This window comes from Anomaloglossus baeobatrachus, chromosome 3 (assembly GCF_048569485.1).
Source record: "Anomaloglossus baeobatrachus isolate aAnoBae1 chromosome 3, aAnoBae1.hap1, whole genome shotgun sequence".
Taxonomy (NCBI): Eukaryota; Metazoa; Chordata; class Amphibia; order Anura; family Aromobatidae; genus Anomaloglossus; species Anomaloglossus baeobatrachus.
The window spans coordinates 697,793,630-697,810,209 of record NC_134355.1 but is presented as its reverse complement, the minus strand read 5'-3'; the positions used below and the strand labels follow the sequence as shown (position 1 = coordinate 697,810,209).

The following is a 16,580-nucleotide window of genomic DNA, read 5'->3' as shown; positions in this document are numbered from 1 at the left end:
TCTCTGCTTCTATTCAACTGTCTTACCTTAACTATATGCCGCGTTACAGTTGTTGATAAAAGCTTAGTAGGGTTACTGCGCATTATAAGAAAAATGCCAGGGTGCTGTTTTTGTAACACATTAGCACAGTTGATGAGCAAAAGCACACATTTTCAGTGTGGGGGTAGGCATTGGTGGTATAGTGGCGAGAATAGTTGCTTCCCAAGCAATTGACCCGGGTTCGATTCCCGGCCAATGCAGGCGATATAGGTTTCTTTTTTTGCAACATGTTACTTTTTACTAAAAAGAATGAAAAAATATGGTGCTGAGGCATAAAACGTAAAAAAACGTGTGCGTGTTTAAGCGTTGGTGGTATAGTGGTGAGCATAGCTGCCTTCCAAGCAGTTGACCCGGGTTCGATTCCCGGCCAACGCATTTGGTGATGCTTTTATTCTGTTTAAGGCTCATGGTTTTCGTTTGTTCTTCACACAATTTAGCAATACTGAAAATTAAAATAACAATAATGAAGAGAAAGTTTCTCTGCTTCTTTTCAACTGTCTTACCTTAACTATATGCCGCGTTACAGTTGTTGATAAAAGCTTAGTAGGGTTACTGCGCATTATAAGAAAAATGCCAGGGTGCTGTTTTTGTAACACATTAGCACAGTTGATGAGCAAAAGCACACATTTTCAGTGTGGGGGTAGGCATTGGTGGTATAGTGGCGAGAATAGTTGCTTCCCAAGCAATTGACCCGGGTTCGATTCCCGGTCAACGCATTTGGTGATGCTTTTATTCTGTTTAAGGCTCATGGTTTTCGTTTGTTCTTCACACAATTTAGCAATACTGAAAATTAAAATAACAATAATGAAGAGAAAGTTTCTCTGCTTCTATTTAACTGTCTTACCTTAACTATATGCCGCGTTACAGTTGTTGATAAAAGCTTAGTAGGGTTACTGCGCATTATAAGAAAAATGCCAGGGTGCTGTTTTTGTAACACATTAGCACAGTTTATGAGCAAAAGCACACATTTTCAGTGTGGGGGTAGGCATTGGTGGTATAGTGGCAAGAATAGTTGCTTCCCAAGCAATTGACCCGGGTTTGATTCCCGGCCAATGCAGGCCATATAGGTTTCTTTTTTTGCAACATGTTACTTTTTACTAAAAAGAATAAACAAATATGGTGTTGAGGCAGAAAACGTAAAATTCCCTGTGGGTTTACAAGCGTTGGTGGTATAGTGGTGAGCATAGCTGCATTCCAAGCAGTTGACCCGGGTTCGATTCCCGGCCAACGCATTTGGTGATGCTTTTATTCTGTTTAAGGCTCATGGTTTTCGTTTGTTCTTCACACAATTTAGCAATACTGAAAATTAAAATAACAATAATGAAGAGAAAGTTTCTCTGCTTCTATTCAACTGTCTTACCTTAACTATATGCCGCGTTACAGTTGTTGATAAAAGCTTAGTAGGGTTACTGCGCATTATAAGAAAAATGCCAGGGTGCTGTTTTTGTAACACATTAGCACAGTTTATGAGCAAAAGCACACATTTTCAGTGTGGGGGTAGGCATTGGTGGTATAGTGGCAAGAATAGTTGCTTCCCAAGCAATTGACCCGGGTTCGATTCCCGGCCAATGCAGGCCATATAGGTTTCTTTTTTTGCAACATGTTACTTTTTACTAAAAAGAATGAAAAAATATGGTGCTGAGGCATAAAACGTAAAAAACCGTGTGCGTGTTCAAGCGTTGGTGGTATAGTGGTGAGCATAGCTGCCTTCCAAGCAGTTGACCCGGGTTCGATTCCCGGCCAACGCATTTGGTGATGCTTTTATTCTGTTTAAGGCTCATGGTTTTCGTTTGTTCTTCACACAATTTAGCAATACTGAAAATTAAAATAACAATAATGAAGAGAAAGTTTCTCTGCTTCTATTCAACTGTCTTACCTTAACTATATGCCGCGTTACAGTTGTTGATAAAAGCTTAGTAGGGTTACTGCGCATTATAAGAAAAATGCCAGGGTGCTGTTTTTGTAACACATTAGCACAGTTTATGAGCAAAAGCACACATTTTCAGTGTGGGGGTAGGCATTGGTGCTATAGTGGCAAGAATAGTTGCTTCCCAAGCAATTGACCCGGGTTTGATTCCCGGCCAATGCAGGCCATATAGGTTTCTTTTTTTGCAACATGTTACTTTTTACTAAAAAGAATAAACAAATATGGTGTTGAGGCAGAAAACGTAAAATTCCCTGTGGGTTTACAAGCGTTGGTGGTATAGTGGTGAGCATAGCTGCATTCCAAGCAGTTGACCCGGGTTAGATTCCCGGTCAACGCATTTGGTGATGCTTTTATTCTGTTTAAGGCTCATGGTTTTCGTTTGTTCTTCACACAATTTAGCAATACTGAAAATTAAAATAACAATAATGAAGAGAAAGTTTCTCTGCTTCTATTCAACTGTCTTACCTTAACTATATGCCGCGTTACAGTTGTTGATAAAAGCTTAGTAGGGTTACTGCGCATTATAAGAAAAATGCCAGGGTGCTGTTTTTGTAACACATTAGCACAGTTTATGAGCAAAAGCACACATTTTCAGTGTGGGGGTAGGCATTGGTGGTATAGTGGCAAGAATAGTTGCTTCCCAAGCAATTGACCCGGGTTCGATTCCCGGCCAATGCAGGCCATATAGGTTTCTTTTTTTGCAACATGTTACTTTTTACTAAAAAGAATGAAAAAATATGGTGCTGAGGCATAAAACGTAAAAAACCGTGTGCGTGTTCAAGCGTTGGTGGTATAGTGGTGAGCATAGCTGCCTTCCAAGCAGTTGACCCGGGTTCGATTCCCGGCCAACGCATTTGGTGATGCTTTTATTCTGTTTAAGGCTCATGGTTTTCGTTTGTTCTTCACACAATTTAGCAATACTGAAAATTAAAATAACAATAATGAAGAGAAAGTTTCTCTGCTTCTATTCAACTGTCTTACCTTAACTATATGCCGCGTTACAGTTGTTGATAAAAGCTTAGTAGGGTTACTGCGCATTATAAGAAAAATGCCAGGGTGCTGTTTTTGTAACACATTAGCACAGTTTATGAGCAAAAGCACACATTTTCAGTGTGGGGGTAGGCATTGGTGCTATAGTGGCAAGAATAGTTGCTTCCCAAGCAATTGACCCGGGTTTGATTCCCGGCCAATGCAGGCCATATAGGTTTCTTTTTTTGCAACATGTTACTTTTTACTAAAAAGAATAAACAAATATGGTGTTGAGGCAGAAAACGTAAAATTCCCTGTGGGTTTACAAGCGTTGGTGGTATAGTGGTGAGCATAGCTGCATTCCAAGCAGTTGACCCGGGTTCGATTCCCGGTCAACGCATTTGGTGATGCTTTTATTCTGTTTAAGGCTCATGGTTTTCGTTTGTTCTTCACACAATTTAGCAATACTGAAAATTAAAATAACAATAATGAAGAGAAAGTTTCTCTGCTTCTTTTCAACTGTCTTACCTTAACTATATGCCGCGTTACAGTTGTTGATAAAAGCTTAGTAGGGTTACTGCGCATTATAAGAAAAATGCCAGGGTGCTGTTTTTGTAACACATTAGCACAGTTGATGAGCAAAAGCACACATTTTCAGTGTGGGGGTAGGCATTGGTGGTATAGTGGTGAGAATAGTTGCTTCCCAAGCAATTGACCCGGGTTCGATTCCCGGCCAATGCAGGCGATATAGGTTTCTTTTTTTGCAACATGTTACTTTTTACTAAAAAGAATGAAAAAATATGGTGCTGAGGCATAAAACGTAAAAAACCGTGTGCGTGATCAAGCGTTGGTGGTATAGTGGTGAGCATAGCTGCCTTCCAAGCAGTTGACCCGGGTTCGATTCCCGGCCAACGCATTTGGTGATGCTTTTATTCTGTTTAAGGCTCATGGTTTTCGTTTGTTCTTCACACAATTTAGCAATACTGAAAATTAAAATAACAATAATGAAGAGAAAGTTTCTCTGCTTCTATTCAACTGTCTTACCTTAACTATATGCCGCGTTACAGTTGTTGATAAAAGCTTAGTAGGGTTACTGCGCATTATAAGAAAAATGCCAGGGTGCTGTTTTTGTAACACATTAGCACAGTTTATGAGCAAAAGCACACATTTTCAGTGTGGGGGTAGGCATTGGTGGTATAGTGGCAAGAATAGTTGCTTCCCAAGCAATTGACCCGGGTTTGATTCCCGGCCAATGCAGGCCATATAGGTTTCTTTTTTTGCAACATGTTACTTTTTACTAAAAAGAATAAACAAATATGGTGTTGAGGCAGAAAACGTAAAATTCCCTGTGGGTTTACAAGCGTTGGTGGTATAGTGGTGAGCATAGCTGCATTCCAAGCAGTTGACCCGGGTTAGATTCCCGGTCAACGCATTTGGTGATGCTTTTATTCTGTTTAAGGCTCATGGTTTTCGTTTGTTCTTCACACAATTTAGCAATACTGAAAATTAAAATAACAATAATGAAGAGAAAGTTTCTCTGCTTCTATTCAACTGTCTTACCTTAACTATATGCCGCGTTACAGTTGTTGATAAAAGCTTAGTAGGGTTACTGCGCATTATAAGAAAAATGCCAGGGTGCTGTTTTTGTAACACATTAGCACAGTTGATGAGCAAAAGCACACATTTTCAGTGTGGGGGTAGGCATTGGTGGTATAGTGGCGAGAATAGTTGCTTCCCAAGCAATTGACCCGGGTTCGATTCCCGGCCAATGCAGGCGATATAGGTTTCTTTTTTTGCAACATGTTACTTTTTACTAAAAAGAATGAAAAAATATGGTGCTGAGGCATAAAACGTAAAAAAACGTGTGCGTGTTTAAGCGTTGGTGGTATAGTGGTGAGCATAGCTGCCTTCCAAGCAGTTGACCCGGGTTCGATTCCCGGCCAACGCATTTGGTGATGCTTTTATTCTGTTTAAGGCTCATGGTTTTCGTTTGTTCTTCACACAATTTAGCAATACTGAAAATTAAAATAACAATAATGAAGAGAAAGTTTCTCTGCTTCTTTTCAACTGTCTTACCTTAACTATATGCCGCGTTACAGTTGTTGATAAAAGCTTAGTAGGGTTACTGCGCATTATAAGAAAAATGCCAGGGTGCTGTTTTTGTAACACATTAGCACAGTTGATGAGCAAAAGCACACATTTTCAGTGTGGGGGTAGGCATTGGTGGTATAGTGGCGAGAATAGTTGCTTCCCAAGCAATTGACCCGGGTTCGATTCCCGGTCAACGCATTTGGTGATGCTTTTATTCTGTTTAAGGCTCATGGTTTTCGTTTGTTCTTCACACAATTTAGCAATACTGAAAATTAAAATAACAATAATGAAGAGAAAGTTTCTCTGCTTCTATTTAACTGTCTTACCTTAACTATATGCCGCGTTACAGTTGTTGATAAAAGCTTAGTAGGGTTACTGCGCATTATAAGAAAAATGCCAGGGTGCTGTTTTTGTAACACATTAGCACAGTTTATGAGCAAAAGCACACATTTTCAGTGTGGGGGTAGGCATTGGTGGTATAGTGGCAAGAATAGTTGCTTCCCAAGCAATTGACCCGGGTTTGATTCCCGGCCAATGCAGGCCATATAGGTTTCTTTTTTTGCAACATGTTACTTTTTACTAAAAAGAATAAACAAATATGGTGTTGAGGCAGAAAACGTAAAAATCCCTGTGGGTTTACAAGCGTTGGTGGTATAGTGGTGAGCATAGCTTCATTCCAAGCAGTTGACCCGGGTTCGATTCCCGGCCAACGCATTTGGTGATGCTTTTATTCTGTTTAAGGCTCATGGTTTTCGTTTGTTCTTCACACAATTTAGCAATACTGAAAATTAAAATAACAATAATGAAGAGAAAGTTTCTCTGCTTCTATTCAACTGTCTTACCTTAACTATATGCCGCGTTACAGTTGTTGATAAAAGCTTAGTAGGGTTACTGCGCATTATAAGAAAAATGCCAGGGTGCTGTTTTTGTAACACATTAGCACAGTTTATGAGCAAAAGCACACATTTTCAGTGTGGGGGTAGGCATTGGTGGTATAGTGGCAAGAATAGTTGCTTCCCAAGCAATTGACCCGGGTTCGATTCCCGGCCAATGCAGGCCATATAGGTTTCTTTTTTTGCAACATGTTACTTTTTACTAAAAAGAATGAAAAAATATGGTGCTGAGGCATAAAACGTAAAAAACCGTGTGCGTGTTCAAGCGTTGGTGGTATAGTGGTGAGCATAGCTGCCTTCCAAGCAGTTGACCCGGGTTCGATTCCCGGCCAACGCATTTGGTGATGCTTTTATTCTGTTTAAGGCTCATGGTTTTCGTTTGTTCTTCACACAATTTAGCAATACTGAAAATTAAAATAACAATAATGAAGAGAAAGTTTCTCTGCTTCTATTCAACTGTCTTACCTTAACTATATGCCGCGTTACAGTTGTTGATAAAAGCTTAGTAGGGTTACTGCGCATTATAAGAAAAATGCCAGGGTGCTGTTTTTGTAACACATTAGCACAGTTTATGAGCAAAAGCACACATTTTCAGTGTGGGGGTAGGCATTGGTGCTATAGTGGCAAGAATAGTTGCTTCCCAAGCAATTGACCCGGGTTTGATTCCCGGCCAATGCAGGCCATATAGGTTTCTTTTTTTGCAACATGTTACTTTTTACTAAAAAGAATAAACAAATATGGTGTTGAGGCAGAAAACGTAAAATTCCCTGTGGGTTTACAAGCGTTGGTGGTATAGTGGTGAGCATAGCTGCATTCCAAGCAGTTGACCCGGGTTAGATTCCCGGTCAACGCATTTGGTGATGCTTTTATTCTGTTTAAGGCTCATGGTTTTCGTTTGTTCTTCACACAATTTAGCAATACTGAAAATTAAAATAACAATAATGAAGAGAAAGTTTCTCTGCTTCTATTCAACTGTCTTACCTTAACTATATGCCGCGTTACAGTTGTTGATAAAAGCTTAGTAGGGTTACTGCGCATTATAAGAAAAATGCCTGGGTGCTGTTTTTGTAACACATTAGCACAGTTGATGAGCAAAAGCACACATTTTCAGTGTGGGGGTAGGCATTGGTGGTATAGTGGCGAGAATAGTTGCTTCCCAAGCAATTGACCCGGGTTCGATTCCCGGTCAACGCATTTGGTGATGCTTTTATTCTGTTTAAGGCTCATGGTTTTCGTTTGTTCTTCACACAATTTAGCAATACTGAAAATTAAAATAACAATAATGAAGAGAAAGTTTCTCTGCTTCTATTTAACTGTCTTACCTTAACTATATGCCGCGTTACAGTTGTTGATAAAAGCTTAGTAGGGTTACTGCGCATTATAAGAAAAATGCCAGGGTGCTGTTTTTGTAACACATTAGCACAGTTTATGAGCAAAAGCACACATTTTCAGTGTGGGGGTAGGCATTGGTGGTATAGTGGCAAGAATAGTTGCTTCCCAAGCAATTGACCCGGGTTTGATTCCCGGCCAATGCAGGCCATATAGGTTTCTTTTTTTGCAACATGTTACTTTTTACTAAAAAGAATAAACAAATATGGTGTTGAGGCAGAAAACGTAAAATTCCCTGTGGGTTTACAAGCGTTGGTGGTATAGTGGTGAGCATAGCTGCATTCCAAGCAGTTGACCCGGGTTCGATTCCCGGCCAACGCATTTGGTGATGCTTTTATTCTGTTTAAGGCTCATGGTTTTCGTTTGTTCTTCACACAATTTAGCAATACTGAAAATTAAAATAACAATAATGAAGAGAAAGTTTCTCTGCTTCTATTCAACTGTCTTACCTTAACTATATGCCGCGTTACAGTTGTTGATAAAAGCTTAGTAGGGTTACTGCGCATTATAAGAAAAATGCCAGGGTGCTGTTTTTGTAACACATTAGCACAGTTTATGAGCAAAAGCACACATTTTCAGTGTGGGGGTAGGCATTGGTGGTATAGTGGCAAGAATAGTTGCTTCCCAAGCAATTGACCCGGGTTCGATTCCCGGCCAATGCAGGCCATATAGGTTTCTTTTTTTGCAACATGTTACTTTTTACTAAAAAGAATGAAAAAATATGGTGCTGAGGCATAAAACGTAAAAAACCGTGTGCGTGTTCAAGCGTTGGTGGTATAGTGGTGAGCATAGCTGCCTTCCAAGCAGTTGACCCGGGTTCGATTCCCGGCCAACGCATTTGGTGATGCTTTTATTCTGTTTAAGGCTCATGGTTTTCGTTTGTTCTTCACACAATTTAGCAATACTGAAAATTAAAATAACAATAATGAAGAGAAAGTTTCTCTGCTTCTATTCAACTGTCTTACCTTAACTATATGCCGCGTTACAGTTGTTGATAAAAGCTTAGTAGGGTTACTGCGCATTATAAGAAAAATGCCAGGGTGCTGTTTTTGTAACACATTAGCACAGTTTATGAGCAAAAGCACACATTTTCAGTGTGGGGGTAGGCATTGGTGCTATAGTGGCAAGAATAGTTGCTTCCCAAGCAATTGACCCGGGTTTGATTCCCGGCCAATGCAGGCCATATAGGTTTCTTTTTTTGCAACATGTTACTTTTTACTAAAAAGAATAAACAAATATGGTGTTGAGGCAGAAAACGTAAAATTCCCTGTGGGTTTACAAGCGTTGGTGGTATAGTGGTGAGCATAGCTGCATTCCAAGCAGTTGACCCGGGTTCGATTCCCGGTCAACGCATTTGGTGATGCTTTTATTCTGTTTAAGGCTCATGGTTTTCGTTTGTTCTTCACACAATTTAGCAATACTGAAAATTAAAATAACAATAATGAAGAGAAAGTTTCTCTGCTTCTTTTCAACTGTCTTACCTTAACTATATGCCGCGTTACAGTTGTTGATAAAAGCTTAGTAGGGTTACTGCGCATTATAAGAAAAATGCCAGGGTGCTGTTTTTGTAACACATTAGCACAGTTGATGAGCAAAAGCACACATTTTCAGTGTGGGGGTAGGCATTGGTGGTATAGTGGTGAGAATAGTTGCTTCCCAAGCAATTGACCCGGGTTCGATTCCCGGCCAATGCAGGCGATATAGGTTTCTTTTTTTGCAACATGTTACTTTTTACTAAAAAGAATGAAAAAATATGGTGCTGAGGCATAAAACGTAAAAAACCGTGTGCGTGATCAAGCGTTGGTGGTATAGTGGTGAGCATAGCTGCCTTCCAAGCAGTTGACCCGGGTTCGATTCCCGGCCAACGCATTTGGTGATGCTTTTATTCTGTTTAAGGCTCATGGTTTTCGTTTGTTCTTCACACAATTTAGCAATACTGAAAATTAAAATAACAATAATGAAGAGAAAGTTTCTCTGCTTCTATTCAACTGTCTTACCTTAACTATATGCCGCGTTACAGTTGTTGATAAAAGCTTAGTAGGGTTACTGCGCATTATAAGAAAAATGCCAGGGTGCTGTTTTTGTAACACATTAGCACAGTTTATGAGCAAAAGCACACATTTTCAGTGTGGGGGTAGGCATTGGTGGTATAGTGGCAAGAATAGTTGCTTCCCAAGCAATTGACCCGGGTTTGATTCCCGGCCAATGCAGGCCATATAGGTTTCTTTTTTTGCAACATGTTACTTTTTACTAAAAAGAATAAACAAATATGGTGTTGAGGCAGAAAACGTAAAATTCCCTGTGGGTTTACAAGCGTTGGTGGTATAGTGGTGAGCATAGCTGCATTCCAAGCAGTTGACCCGGGTTAGATTCCCGGTCAACGCATTTGGTGATGCTTTTATTCTGTTTAAGGCTCATGGTTTTCGTTTGTTCTTCACACAATTTAGCAATACTGAAAATTAAAATAACAATAATGAAGAGAAAGTTTCTCTGCTTCTATTCAACTGTCTTACCTTAACTATATGCCGCGTTACAGTTGTTGATAAAAGCTTAGTAGGGTTACTGCGCATTATAAGAAAAATGCCAGGGTGCTGTTTTTGTAACACATTAGCACAGTTGATGAGCAAAAGCACACATTTTCAGTGTGGGGGTAGGCATTGGTGGTATAGTGGCGAGAATAGTTGCTTCCCAAGCAATTGACCCGGGTTCGATTCCCGGCCAATGCAGGCGATATAGGTTTCTTTTTTTGCAACATGTTACTTTTTACTAAAAAGAATGAAAAAATATGGTGCTGAGGCATAAAACGTAAAAAAACGTGTGCATGTTTAAGCGTTGGTGGTATAGTGGTGAGCATAGCTGCCTTCCAAGCAGTTGACCCGGGTTCGATTCCCGGCCAACGCATTTGGTGATGCTTTTATTCTGTTTAAGGCTCATGGTTTTCGTTTGTTCTTCACACAATTTAGCAATACTGAAAATTAAAATAACAATAATGAAGAGAAAGTTTCTCTGCTTCTTTTCAACTGTCTTACCTTAACTATATGCCGCGTTACAGTTGTTGATAAAAGCTTAGTAGGGTTACTGCGCATTATAAGAAAAATGCCAGGGTGCTGTTTTTGTAACACATTAGCACAGTTGATGAGCAAAAGCACACATTTTCAGTGTGGGGGTAGGCATTGGTGGTATAGTGGCGAGAATAGTTGCTTCCCAAGCAATTGACCCGGGTTCGATTCCCGGTCAACGCATTTGGTGATGCTTTTATTCTGTTTAAGGCTCATGGTTTTCGTTTGTTCTTCACACAATTTAGCAATACTGAAAATTAAAATAACAATAATGAAGAGAAAGTTTCTCTGCTTCTATTTAACTGTCTTACCTTAACTATATGCCGCGTTACAGTTGTTGATAAAAGCTTAGTAGGGTTACTGCGCATTATAAGAAAAATGCCAGGGTGCTGTTTTTGTAACACATTAGCACAGTTTATGAGCAAAAGCACACATTTTCAGTGTGGGGGTAGGCATTGGTGGTATAGTGGCAAGAATAGTTGCTTCCCAAGCAATTGACCCGGGTTTGATTCCCGGCCAATGCAGGCCATATAGGTTTCTTTTTTTGCAACATGTTACTTTTTACTAAAAAGAATAAACAAATATGGTGTTGAGGCAGAAAACGTAAAATTCCCTGTGGGTTTACAAGCGTTGGTGGTATAGTGGTGAGCATAGCTGCATTCCAAGCAGTTGACCCGGGTTCGATTCCCGGCCAACGCATTTGGTGATGCTTTTATTCTGTTTAAGGCTCATGGTTTTCGTTTGTTCTTCACACAATTTAGCAATACTGAAAATTAAAATAACAATAATGAAGAGAAAGTTTCTCTGCTTCTATTCAACTGTCTTACCTTAACTATATGCCGCGTTACAGTTGTTGATAAAAGCTTAGTAGGGTTACTGCGCATTATAAGAAAAATGCCAGGGTGCTGTTTTTGTAACACATTAGCACAGTTTATGAGCAAAAGCACACATTTTCAGTGTGGGGGTAGGCATTGGTGGTATAGTGGCAAGAATAGTTGCTTCCCAAGCAATTGACCCGGGTTCGATTCCCGGCCAATGCAGGCCATATAGGTTTCTTTTTTTGCAACATGTTACTTTTTACTAAAAAGAATGAAAAAATATGGTGCTGAGGCATAAAACGTAAAAAACCGTGTGCGTGTTCAAGCGTTGGTGGTATAGTGGTGAGCATAGCTGCCTTCCAAGCAGTTGACCCGGGTTCGATTCCCGGCCAACGCATTTGGTGATGCTTTTATTCTGTTTAAGGCTCATGGTTTTCGTTTGTTCTTCACACAATTTAGCAATACTGAAAATTAAAATAACAATAATGAAGAGAAAGTTTCTCTGCTTCTATTCAACTGTCTTACCTTAACTATATGCCGCGTTACAGTTGTTGATAAAAGCTTAGTAGGGTTACTGCGCATTATAAGAAAAATGCCAGGGTGCTGTTTTTGTAACACATTAGCACAGTTTATGAGCAAAAGCACACATTTTCAGTGTGGGGGTAGGCATTGGTGCTATAGTGGCAAGAATAGTTGCTTCCCAAGCAATTGACCCGGGTTTGATTCCCGGCCAATGCAGGCCATATAGGTTTCTTTTTTTGCAACATGTTACTTTTTACTAAAAAGAATAAACAAATATGGTGTTGAGGCAGAAAACGTAAAATTCCCTGTGGGTTTACAAGTGTTGGTGGTATAGTGGTGAGCATAGCTGCATTCCAAGCAGTTGACCCGGGTTCGATTCCCGGTCAACGCATTTGGTGATGCTTTTATTCTGTTTAAGGCTCATGGTTTTCGTTTGTTCTTCACACAATTTAGCAATACTGAAAATTAAAATAACAATAATGAAGAGAAAGTTTCTCTGCTTCTTTTCAACTGTCTTACCTTAACTATATGCCGCGTTACAGTTGTTGATAAAAGCTTAGTAGGGTTACTGCGCATTATAAGAAAAATGCCAGGGTGCTGTTTTTGTAACACATTAGCACAGTTGATGAGCAAAAGCACACATTTTCAGTGTGGGGGTAGGCATTGGTGGTATAGTGGTGAGAATAGTTGCTTCCCAAGCAATTGACCCGGGTTCGATTCCCGGCCAATGCAGGCGATATAGGTTTCTTTTTTTGCAACATGTTACTTTTTACTAAAAAGAATGAAAAAATATGGTGCTGAGGCATAAAACGTAAAAAACCGTGTGCGTGATCAAGCGTTGGTGGTATAGTGGTGAGCATAGCTGCCTTCCAAGCAGTTGACCCGGGTTCGATTCCCGGCCAACGCATTTGGTGATGCTTTTATTCTGTTTAAGGCTCATGGTTTTCGTTTGTTCTTCACACAATTTAGCAATACTGAAAATTAAAATAACAATAATGAAGAGAAAGTTTCTCTGCTTCTATTCAACTGTCTTACCTTAACTATATGCCGCGTTACAGTTGTTGATAAAAGCTTAGTAGGGTTACTGCGCATTATAAGAAAAATGCCAGGGTGCTGTTTTTGTAACACATTAGCACAGTTTATGAGCAAAAGCACACATTTTCAGTGTGGGGGTAGGCATTGGTGGTATAGTGGCAAGAATAGTTGCTTCCCAAGCAATTGACCCGGGTTTGATTCCCGGCCAATGCAGGCCATATAGGTTTCTTTTTTTGCAACATGTTACTTTTTACTAAAAAGAATAAACAAATATGGTGTTGAGGCAGAAAACGTAAAATTCCCTGTGGGTTTACAAGCGTTGGTGGTATAGTGGTGAGCATAGCTGCATTCCAAGCAGTTGACCCGGGTTAGATTCCCGGTCAACGCATTTGGTGATGCTTTTATTCTGTTTAAGGCTCATGGTTTTCGTTTGTTCTTCACACAATTTAGCAATACTGAAAATTAAAATAACAATAATGAAGAGAAAGTTTCTCTGCTTCTATTCAACTGTCTTACCTTAACTATATGCCGCGTTACAGTTGTTGATAAAAGCTTAGTAGGGTTACTGCGCATTATAAGAAAAATGCCAGGGTGCTGTTTTTGTAACACATTAGCACAGTTGATGAGCAAAAGCACACATTTTCAGTGTGGGGGTAGGCATTGGTGGTATAGTGGCGAGAATAGTTGCTTCCCAAGCAATTGACCTGGGTTCGATTCCCGGCCAATGCAGGCGATATAGGTTTCTTTTTATGCAACATGTTACTTTTTACTAAAAAGAATGAAAAAATATGGTGCTGAGGCATAAAACGTAAAAAAACGTGTGCGTGTTTAAGCGTTGGTGGTATAGTGGTGAGCATAGCTGCCTTCCAAGCAGTTGACCCGGGTTCGATTCCCGGCCAACGCATTTGGTGATGCTTTTATTCTGTTTAAAGCTCATGGTTTTCGTTTGTTCTTCACACAATTTAGCAATACTGAAAATTAAAATAACAATAATGAAGAGAAAGTTTCTCTGCTTCTTTTCAACTGTCTTACCTTAACTATATGCCGCGTTACAGTTGTTGATAAAAGCTTAGTAGGGTTACTGCGCATTATAAGAAAAATGCCAGGGTGCTGTTTTTGTAACACATTAGCACAGTTGATGAGCAAAAGCACACATTTTCAGTGTGGGGGTAGGCATTGGTGGTATAGTGGCGAGAATAGTTGCTTCCCAAGCAATTGACCCGGGTTAGATTCCCGGCCAATGCAGGCGATATAGGTTTCTTTTTTTGCAACATGTTACTTTTTACTAAAAAGAATGAAAAAATATGGTGCTGAGGCATAAAACGTAAAAAACCGTGTGCATGTTCAAGCGTTGGTGGTATAGTGGTGAGCATAGCTGCCTTCCAAGCAGTTGACCCGGGTTCGATTCCCGGCCAACGCATTTGGTGATGCTTTTATTCTGTTTAAGGCTCATGGTTTTCGTTTGTTCTTCACACAATTTAGCAATACTGAAAATTAAAATAACAATAATGAAGAGAAAGTTTCTCTGCTTCTATTCAACTGTCTTACCTTAACTATATGCCGCGTTACAGTTGTTGATAAAAGCTTAGTAGGGTTACTGCGCATTATAAGAAAAATGCCAGGGTGCTGTTTTTGTAACACATTAGCACAGTTTATGAGCAAAAGCACACATTTTCAGTGTGGGGGTAGGCATTGGTGGTATAGTGGCAAGAATAGTTGCTTCCCAAGCAATTGACCCGGGTTTGATTCCCGGCCAATGCAGGCCATATAGGTTTCTTTTTTTGCAACATGTTACTTTTTACTAAAAAGAATAAACAAATATGGTGTTGAGGCAGAAAACGTAAAATTCCCTGTGGGTTTACAAGCGTTGGTGGTATAGTGGTGAGCATAGCTGCCTTCCAAGCAGTTGACCCGGGTTCGATTCCCGGCCAACGCATTTGGTGATGCTTTTATTCTGTTTAAGGCTCATGGTTTTCGTTTGTTCTTCACACAATTTAGCAATACTGAAAATTAAAATAACAATAATGAAGAGAAAGTTTCTCTGCTTCTTTTCAACTGTCTTACCTTAACTATATGCCGCGTTACAGTTGTTGATAAAAGCTTAGTAGGGTTACTGCGCATTATAAGAAAAATGCCAGGGTGCTGTTTTTGTAACACATTAGCACAGTTGATGAGCAAAAGCACACATTTTCAGTGTGGGGGTAGGCATTGGTGGTATAGTGGCGAGAATAGTTGCTTCCCAAGCAATTGACCCGGGTTCGATTCCCGGCCAATGCAGGCGATATAGGTTTCTTTTTTTGCAACATGTTACTTTTTACTAAAAAGAATGAAAAAATATGGTGCTGAGGCATAAAACGTAAAAAACCGTGTGCGTGTTTAAGCGTTGGTGGTATAGTGGTGAGCATAGCTGCCTTCCAAGCAGTTGACCCGGGTTCGATTCCCGGCCAACGCATTTGGTGATGCTTTTATTCTGTTTAAGGCTCATGGTTTTCGTTTGTTCTTCACACAATTTAGCAATACTGAAAATTAAAATAACAATAATGAAGAGAAAGTTTCTCTGCTTCTTTTCAACTGTCTTACCTTAACTATATGCCGCGTTACAGTTGTTGATAAAAGCTTAGTAGGGTTACTGCGCATTATAAGAAAAATGCCAGGGTGCTGTTTTTATAACTCATTAGCACAGTTGATGAGCAAAAGCACACATTTTCAGTGTGGGGGTAGGCATTGGTGGTATAGTGGCGAGAATAGTTGCTTCCCAAGCAATTGACCCGGGTTCGATTCCCGGCCAATGCAGGCGATATAGGTTTCTTTTTTTGCAACATGTTACTTTTTACTAAAAAGAATGAAAAAATATGGTGCTGAGGCATAAAACGTAAAAAACCGTGTGCATGTTTAAGCGTTGGTGGTATAGTGGTGAGCATAGCTGCATTCCAAGCAGTTGACCCGGGTTCGATTCCCGGTCAACGCATTTGGTGATGCTTTTATTCTGTTTAAGGCTCATGGTTTTCGTTTGTTCTTCACACAATTTAGCAATACTGAAAATTAAAATAACAATAATGAAGAGAAAGTTTCTCTGCTTCTATTCAACTGTCTTACCTTAACTATATGCCGCGTTACAGTTGTTGATAAAAGCTTAGTAGGGTTACTGCGCATTATAAGAAAAATGCCAGGGTGCTGTTTTTGTAACACATTAGCACAGTTGATGAGCAAAAGCACACATTTTCAGTGTGGGGGTAGGCATTGGTGGTATAGTGGCGAGAATAGTTGCTTCCCAAGCAATTGACCCGGGTTCGATTCCCGGCCAATGCAGGCGATATAGGTTTCTTTTTTTGCAACATGTTACTTTTTACTAAAAAGAATGAAAAAATATGGTGCTGAGGCATAAAACGTAAAAAACCGTGTGCATGTTTAAGCGTTGGTGGTATAGTGGTGAGCATAGCTGCATTCCAAGCAGTTGACCCGGGTTCGATTCCCGGTCAACGCATTTGGTGATGCTTTTATTCTGTTTAAGGCTCATGGTTTTCGTTTGTTCTTCACACAATTTAGCAATACTGAAAATTAAAATAACAATAATGAAGAGAAAGTTTCTCTGCTTCTATTCAACTGTCTTACCTTAACTATATGCCGCGTTACAGTTGTTGATAAAAGCTTAGTAGGGTTACTGCGCATTATAAGAAAAATGCCAGGGTGCTGTTTTTGTAACACATTAGCACAGTTGATGAGCAAAAGCACACATTTTCAGTGTGGGGGTAGGCATTGGTGGTATAGTGGCGAGAATAGTTGCTTCCCAAGCAATTGACCCGGGTTCGATTCCCGGCCAATGCAGGCGATATAGGTT

General features: G+C 39.9%; 40 non-coding genes across 40 annotated transcripts; all 40 read left to right on the top strand.

Annotated features, from left to right (window-relative positions):
* The first annotated feature begins 167 nt into the window (after positions 1-167).
* TRNAG-CCC (transfer RNA glycine (anticodon CCC)) lies at positions 168-239 on the top strand. The gene has a single exon. It is a non-coding gene; the product is annotated as a tRNA-Gly (tRNA).
* Positions 240-342: 103 nt separating this feature from the next.
* On the top strand, positions 343-414 carry TRNAG-UCC (transfer RNA glycine (anticodon UCC)). The gene has a single exon. It is a non-coding gene; the product is annotated as a tRNA-Gly (tRNA).
* A 610-nt stretch (positions 415-1,024) lies between these two features.
* On the top strand, positions 1,025-1,096 carry TRNAG-CCC (transfer RNA glycine (anticodon CCC)). Its single transcript has one exon. It is a non-coding gene; the product is annotated as a tRNA-Gly (tRNA).
* A 444-nt stretch (positions 1,097-1,540) lies between these two features.
* On the top strand, positions 1,541-1,612 carry TRNAG-CCC (transfer RNA glycine (anticodon CCC)). Its single transcript has one exon. It is a non-coding gene; the product is annotated as a tRNA-Gly (tRNA).
* A 103-nt stretch (positions 1,613-1,715) lies between these two features.
* On the top strand, positions 1,716-1,787 carry TRNAG-UCC (transfer RNA glycine (anticodon UCC)). The gene has a single exon. It is a non-coding gene; the product is annotated as a tRNA-Gly (tRNA).
* Positions 1,788-2,572: 785 nt separating this feature from the next.
* Positions 2,573-2,644, top strand: TRNAG-CCC (transfer RNA glycine (anticodon CCC)). Its single transcript has one exon. It is a non-coding gene; the product is annotated as a tRNA-Gly (tRNA).
* A 103-nt stretch (positions 2,645-2,747) lies between these two features.
* On the top strand, positions 2,748-2,819 carry TRNAG-UCC (transfer RNA glycine (anticodon UCC)). The gene has a single exon. It is a non-coding gene; the product is annotated as a tRNA-Gly (tRNA).
* Positions 2,820-3,604: 785 nt separating this feature from the next.
* Positions 3,605-3,676, top strand: TRNAG-CCC (transfer RNA glycine (anticodon CCC)). The gene has a single exon. It is a non-coding gene; the product is annotated as a tRNA-Gly (tRNA).
* A 103-nt stretch (positions 3,677-3,779) lies between these two features.
* Positions 3,780-3,851, top strand: TRNAG-UCC (transfer RNA glycine (anticodon UCC)). The gene has a single exon. It is a non-coding gene; the product is annotated as a tRNA-Gly (tRNA).
* A 269-nt stretch (positions 3,852-4,120) lies between these two features.
* TRNAG-CCC (transfer RNA glycine (anticodon CCC)) lies at positions 4,121-4,192 on the top strand. The gene has a single exon. It is a non-coding gene; the product is annotated as a tRNA-Gly (tRNA).
* A 444-nt stretch (positions 4,193-4,636) lies between these two features.
* Positions 4,637-4,708, top strand: TRNAG-CCC (transfer RNA glycine (anticodon CCC)). The gene has a single exon. It is a non-coding gene; the product is annotated as a tRNA-Gly (tRNA).
* Positions 4,709-4,811: 103 nt separating this feature from the next.
* On the top strand, positions 4,812-4,883 carry TRNAG-UCC (transfer RNA glycine (anticodon UCC)). Its single transcript has one exon. It is a non-coding gene; the product is annotated as a tRNA-Gly (tRNA).
* Positions 4,884-5,493: 610 nt separating this feature from the next.
* TRNAG-CCC (transfer RNA glycine (anticodon CCC)) lies at positions 5,494-5,565 on the top strand. The gene has a single exon. It is a non-coding gene; the product is annotated as a tRNA-Gly (tRNA).
* Positions 5,566-6,009: 444 nt separating this feature from the next.
* On the top strand, positions 6,010-6,081 carry TRNAG-CCC (transfer RNA glycine (anticodon CCC)). The gene has a single exon. It is a non-coding gene; the product is annotated as a tRNA-Gly (tRNA).
* A 103-nt stretch (positions 6,082-6,184) lies between these two features.
* On the top strand, positions 6,185-6,256 carry TRNAG-UCC (transfer RNA glycine (anticodon UCC)). Its single transcript has one exon. It is a non-coding gene; the product is annotated as a tRNA-Gly (tRNA).
* A 1,126-nt stretch (positions 6,257-7,382) lies between these two features.
* On the top strand, positions 7,383-7,454 carry TRNAG-CCC (transfer RNA glycine (anticodon CCC)). The gene has a single exon. It is a non-coding gene; the product is annotated as a tRNA-Gly (tRNA).
* Positions 7,455-7,898: 444 nt separating this feature from the next.
* On the top strand, positions 7,899-7,970 carry TRNAG-CCC (transfer RNA glycine (anticodon CCC)). The gene has a single exon. It is a non-coding gene; the product is annotated as a tRNA-Gly (tRNA).
* A 103-nt stretch (positions 7,971-8,073) lies between these two features.
* Positions 8,074-8,145, top strand: TRNAG-UCC (transfer RNA glycine (anticodon UCC)). The gene has a single exon. It is a non-coding gene; the product is annotated as a tRNA-Gly (tRNA).
* A 785-nt stretch (positions 8,146-8,930) lies between these two features.
* TRNAG-CCC (transfer RNA glycine (anticodon CCC)) lies at positions 8,931-9,002 on the top strand. The gene has a single exon. It is a non-coding gene; the product is annotated as a tRNA-Gly (tRNA).
* Positions 9,003-9,105: 103 nt separating this feature from the next.
* On the top strand, positions 9,106-9,177 carry TRNAG-UCC (transfer RNA glycine (anticodon UCC)). The gene has a single exon. It is a non-coding gene; the product is annotated as a tRNA-Gly (tRNA).
* A 269-nt stretch (positions 9,178-9,446) lies between these two features.
* Positions 9,447-9,518, top strand: TRNAG-CCC (transfer RNA glycine (anticodon CCC)). The gene has a single exon. It is a non-coding gene; the product is annotated as a tRNA-Gly (tRNA).
* A 444-nt stretch (positions 9,519-9,962) lies between these two features.
* TRNAG-CCC (transfer RNA glycine (anticodon CCC)) lies at positions 9,963-10,034 on the top strand. The gene has a single exon. It is a non-coding gene; the product is annotated as a tRNA-Gly (tRNA).
* A 103-nt stretch (positions 10,035-10,137) lies between these two features.
* On the top strand, positions 10,138-10,209 carry TRNAG-UCC (transfer RNA glycine (anticodon UCC)). The gene has a single exon. It is a non-coding gene; the product is annotated as a tRNA-Gly (tRNA).
* Positions 10,210-10,819: 610 nt separating this feature from the next.
* On the top strand, positions 10,820-10,891 carry TRNAG-CCC (transfer RNA glycine (anticodon CCC)). The gene has a single exon. It is a non-coding gene; the product is annotated as a tRNA-Gly (tRNA).
* Positions 10,892-11,335: 444 nt separating this feature from the next.
* TRNAG-CCC (transfer RNA glycine (anticodon CCC)) lies at positions 11,336-11,407 on the top strand. Its single transcript has one exon. It is a non-coding gene; the product is annotated as a tRNA-Gly (tRNA).
* A 103-nt stretch (positions 11,408-11,510) lies between these two features.
* On the top strand, positions 11,511-11,582 carry TRNAG-UCC (transfer RNA glycine (anticodon UCC)). The gene has a single exon. It is a non-coding gene; the product is annotated as a tRNA-Gly (tRNA).
* A 785-nt stretch (positions 11,583-12,367) lies between these two features.
* TRNAG-CCC (transfer RNA glycine (anticodon CCC)) lies at positions 12,368-12,439 on the top strand. The gene has a single exon. It is a non-coding gene; the product is annotated as a tRNA-Gly (tRNA).
* Positions 12,440-12,542: 103 nt separating this feature from the next.
* Positions 12,543-12,614, top strand: TRNAG-UCC (transfer RNA glycine (anticodon UCC)). Its single transcript has one exon. It is a non-coding gene; the product is annotated as a tRNA-Gly (tRNA).
* Positions 12,615-12,883: 269 nt separating this feature from the next.
* On the top strand, positions 12,884-12,955 carry TRNAG-CCC (transfer RNA glycine (anticodon CCC)). Its single transcript has one exon. It is a non-coding gene; the product is annotated as a tRNA-Gly (tRNA).
* Positions 12,956-13,399: 444 nt separating this feature from the next.
* On the top strand, positions 13,400-13,471 carry TRNAG-CCC (transfer RNA glycine (anticodon CCC)). The gene has a single exon. It is a non-coding gene; the product is annotated as a tRNA-Gly (tRNA).
* A 103-nt stretch (positions 13,472-13,574) lies between these two features.
* On the top strand, positions 13,575-13,646 carry TRNAG-UCC (transfer RNA glycine (anticodon UCC)). Its single transcript has one exon. It is a non-coding gene; the product is annotated as a tRNA-Gly (tRNA).
* Positions 13,647-13,915: 269 nt separating this feature from the next.
* TRNAG-CCC (transfer RNA glycine (anticodon CCC)) lies at positions 13,916-13,987 on the top strand. Its single transcript has one exon. It is a non-coding gene; the product is annotated as a tRNA-Gly (tRNA).
* Positions 13,988-14,090: 103 nt separating this feature from the next.
* On the top strand, positions 14,091-14,162 carry TRNAG-UCC (transfer RNA glycine (anticodon UCC)). Its single transcript has one exon. It is a non-coding gene; the product is annotated as a tRNA-Gly (tRNA).
* Positions 14,163-14,431: 269 nt separating this feature from the next.
* Positions 14,432-14,503, top strand: TRNAG-CCC (transfer RNA glycine (anticodon CCC)). Its single transcript has one exon. It is a non-coding gene; the product is annotated as a tRNA-Gly (tRNA).
* A 103-nt stretch (positions 14,504-14,606) lies between these two features.
* TRNAG-UCC (transfer RNA glycine (anticodon UCC)) lies at positions 14,607-14,678 on the top strand. The gene has a single exon. It is a non-coding gene; the product is annotated as a tRNA-Gly (tRNA).
* A 269-nt stretch (positions 14,679-14,947) lies between these two features.
* TRNAG-CCC (transfer RNA glycine (anticodon CCC)) lies at positions 14,948-15,019 on the top strand. Its single transcript has one exon. It is a non-coding gene; the product is annotated as a tRNA-Gly (tRNA).
* A 103-nt stretch (positions 15,020-15,122) lies between these two features.
* On the top strand, positions 15,123-15,194 carry TRNAG-UCC (transfer RNA glycine (anticodon UCC)). The gene has a single exon. It is a non-coding gene; the product is annotated as a tRNA-Gly (tRNA).
* Positions 15,195-15,463: 269 nt separating this feature from the next.
* On the top strand, positions 15,464-15,535 carry TRNAG-CCC (transfer RNA glycine (anticodon CCC)). The gene has a single exon. It is a non-coding gene; the product is annotated as a tRNA-Gly (tRNA).
* Positions 15,536-15,979: 444 nt separating this feature from the next.
* TRNAG-CCC (transfer RNA glycine (anticodon CCC)) lies at positions 15,980-16,051 on the top strand. The gene has a single exon. It is a non-coding gene; the product is annotated as a tRNA-Gly (tRNA).
* Positions 16,052-16,495: 444 nt separating this feature from the next.
* TRNAG-CCC (transfer RNA glycine (anticodon CCC)) lies at positions 16,496-16,567 on the top strand. Its single transcript has one exon. It is a non-coding gene; the product is annotated as a tRNA-Gly (tRNA).
* Positions 16,568-16,580: the final 13 nt, after the last annotated feature.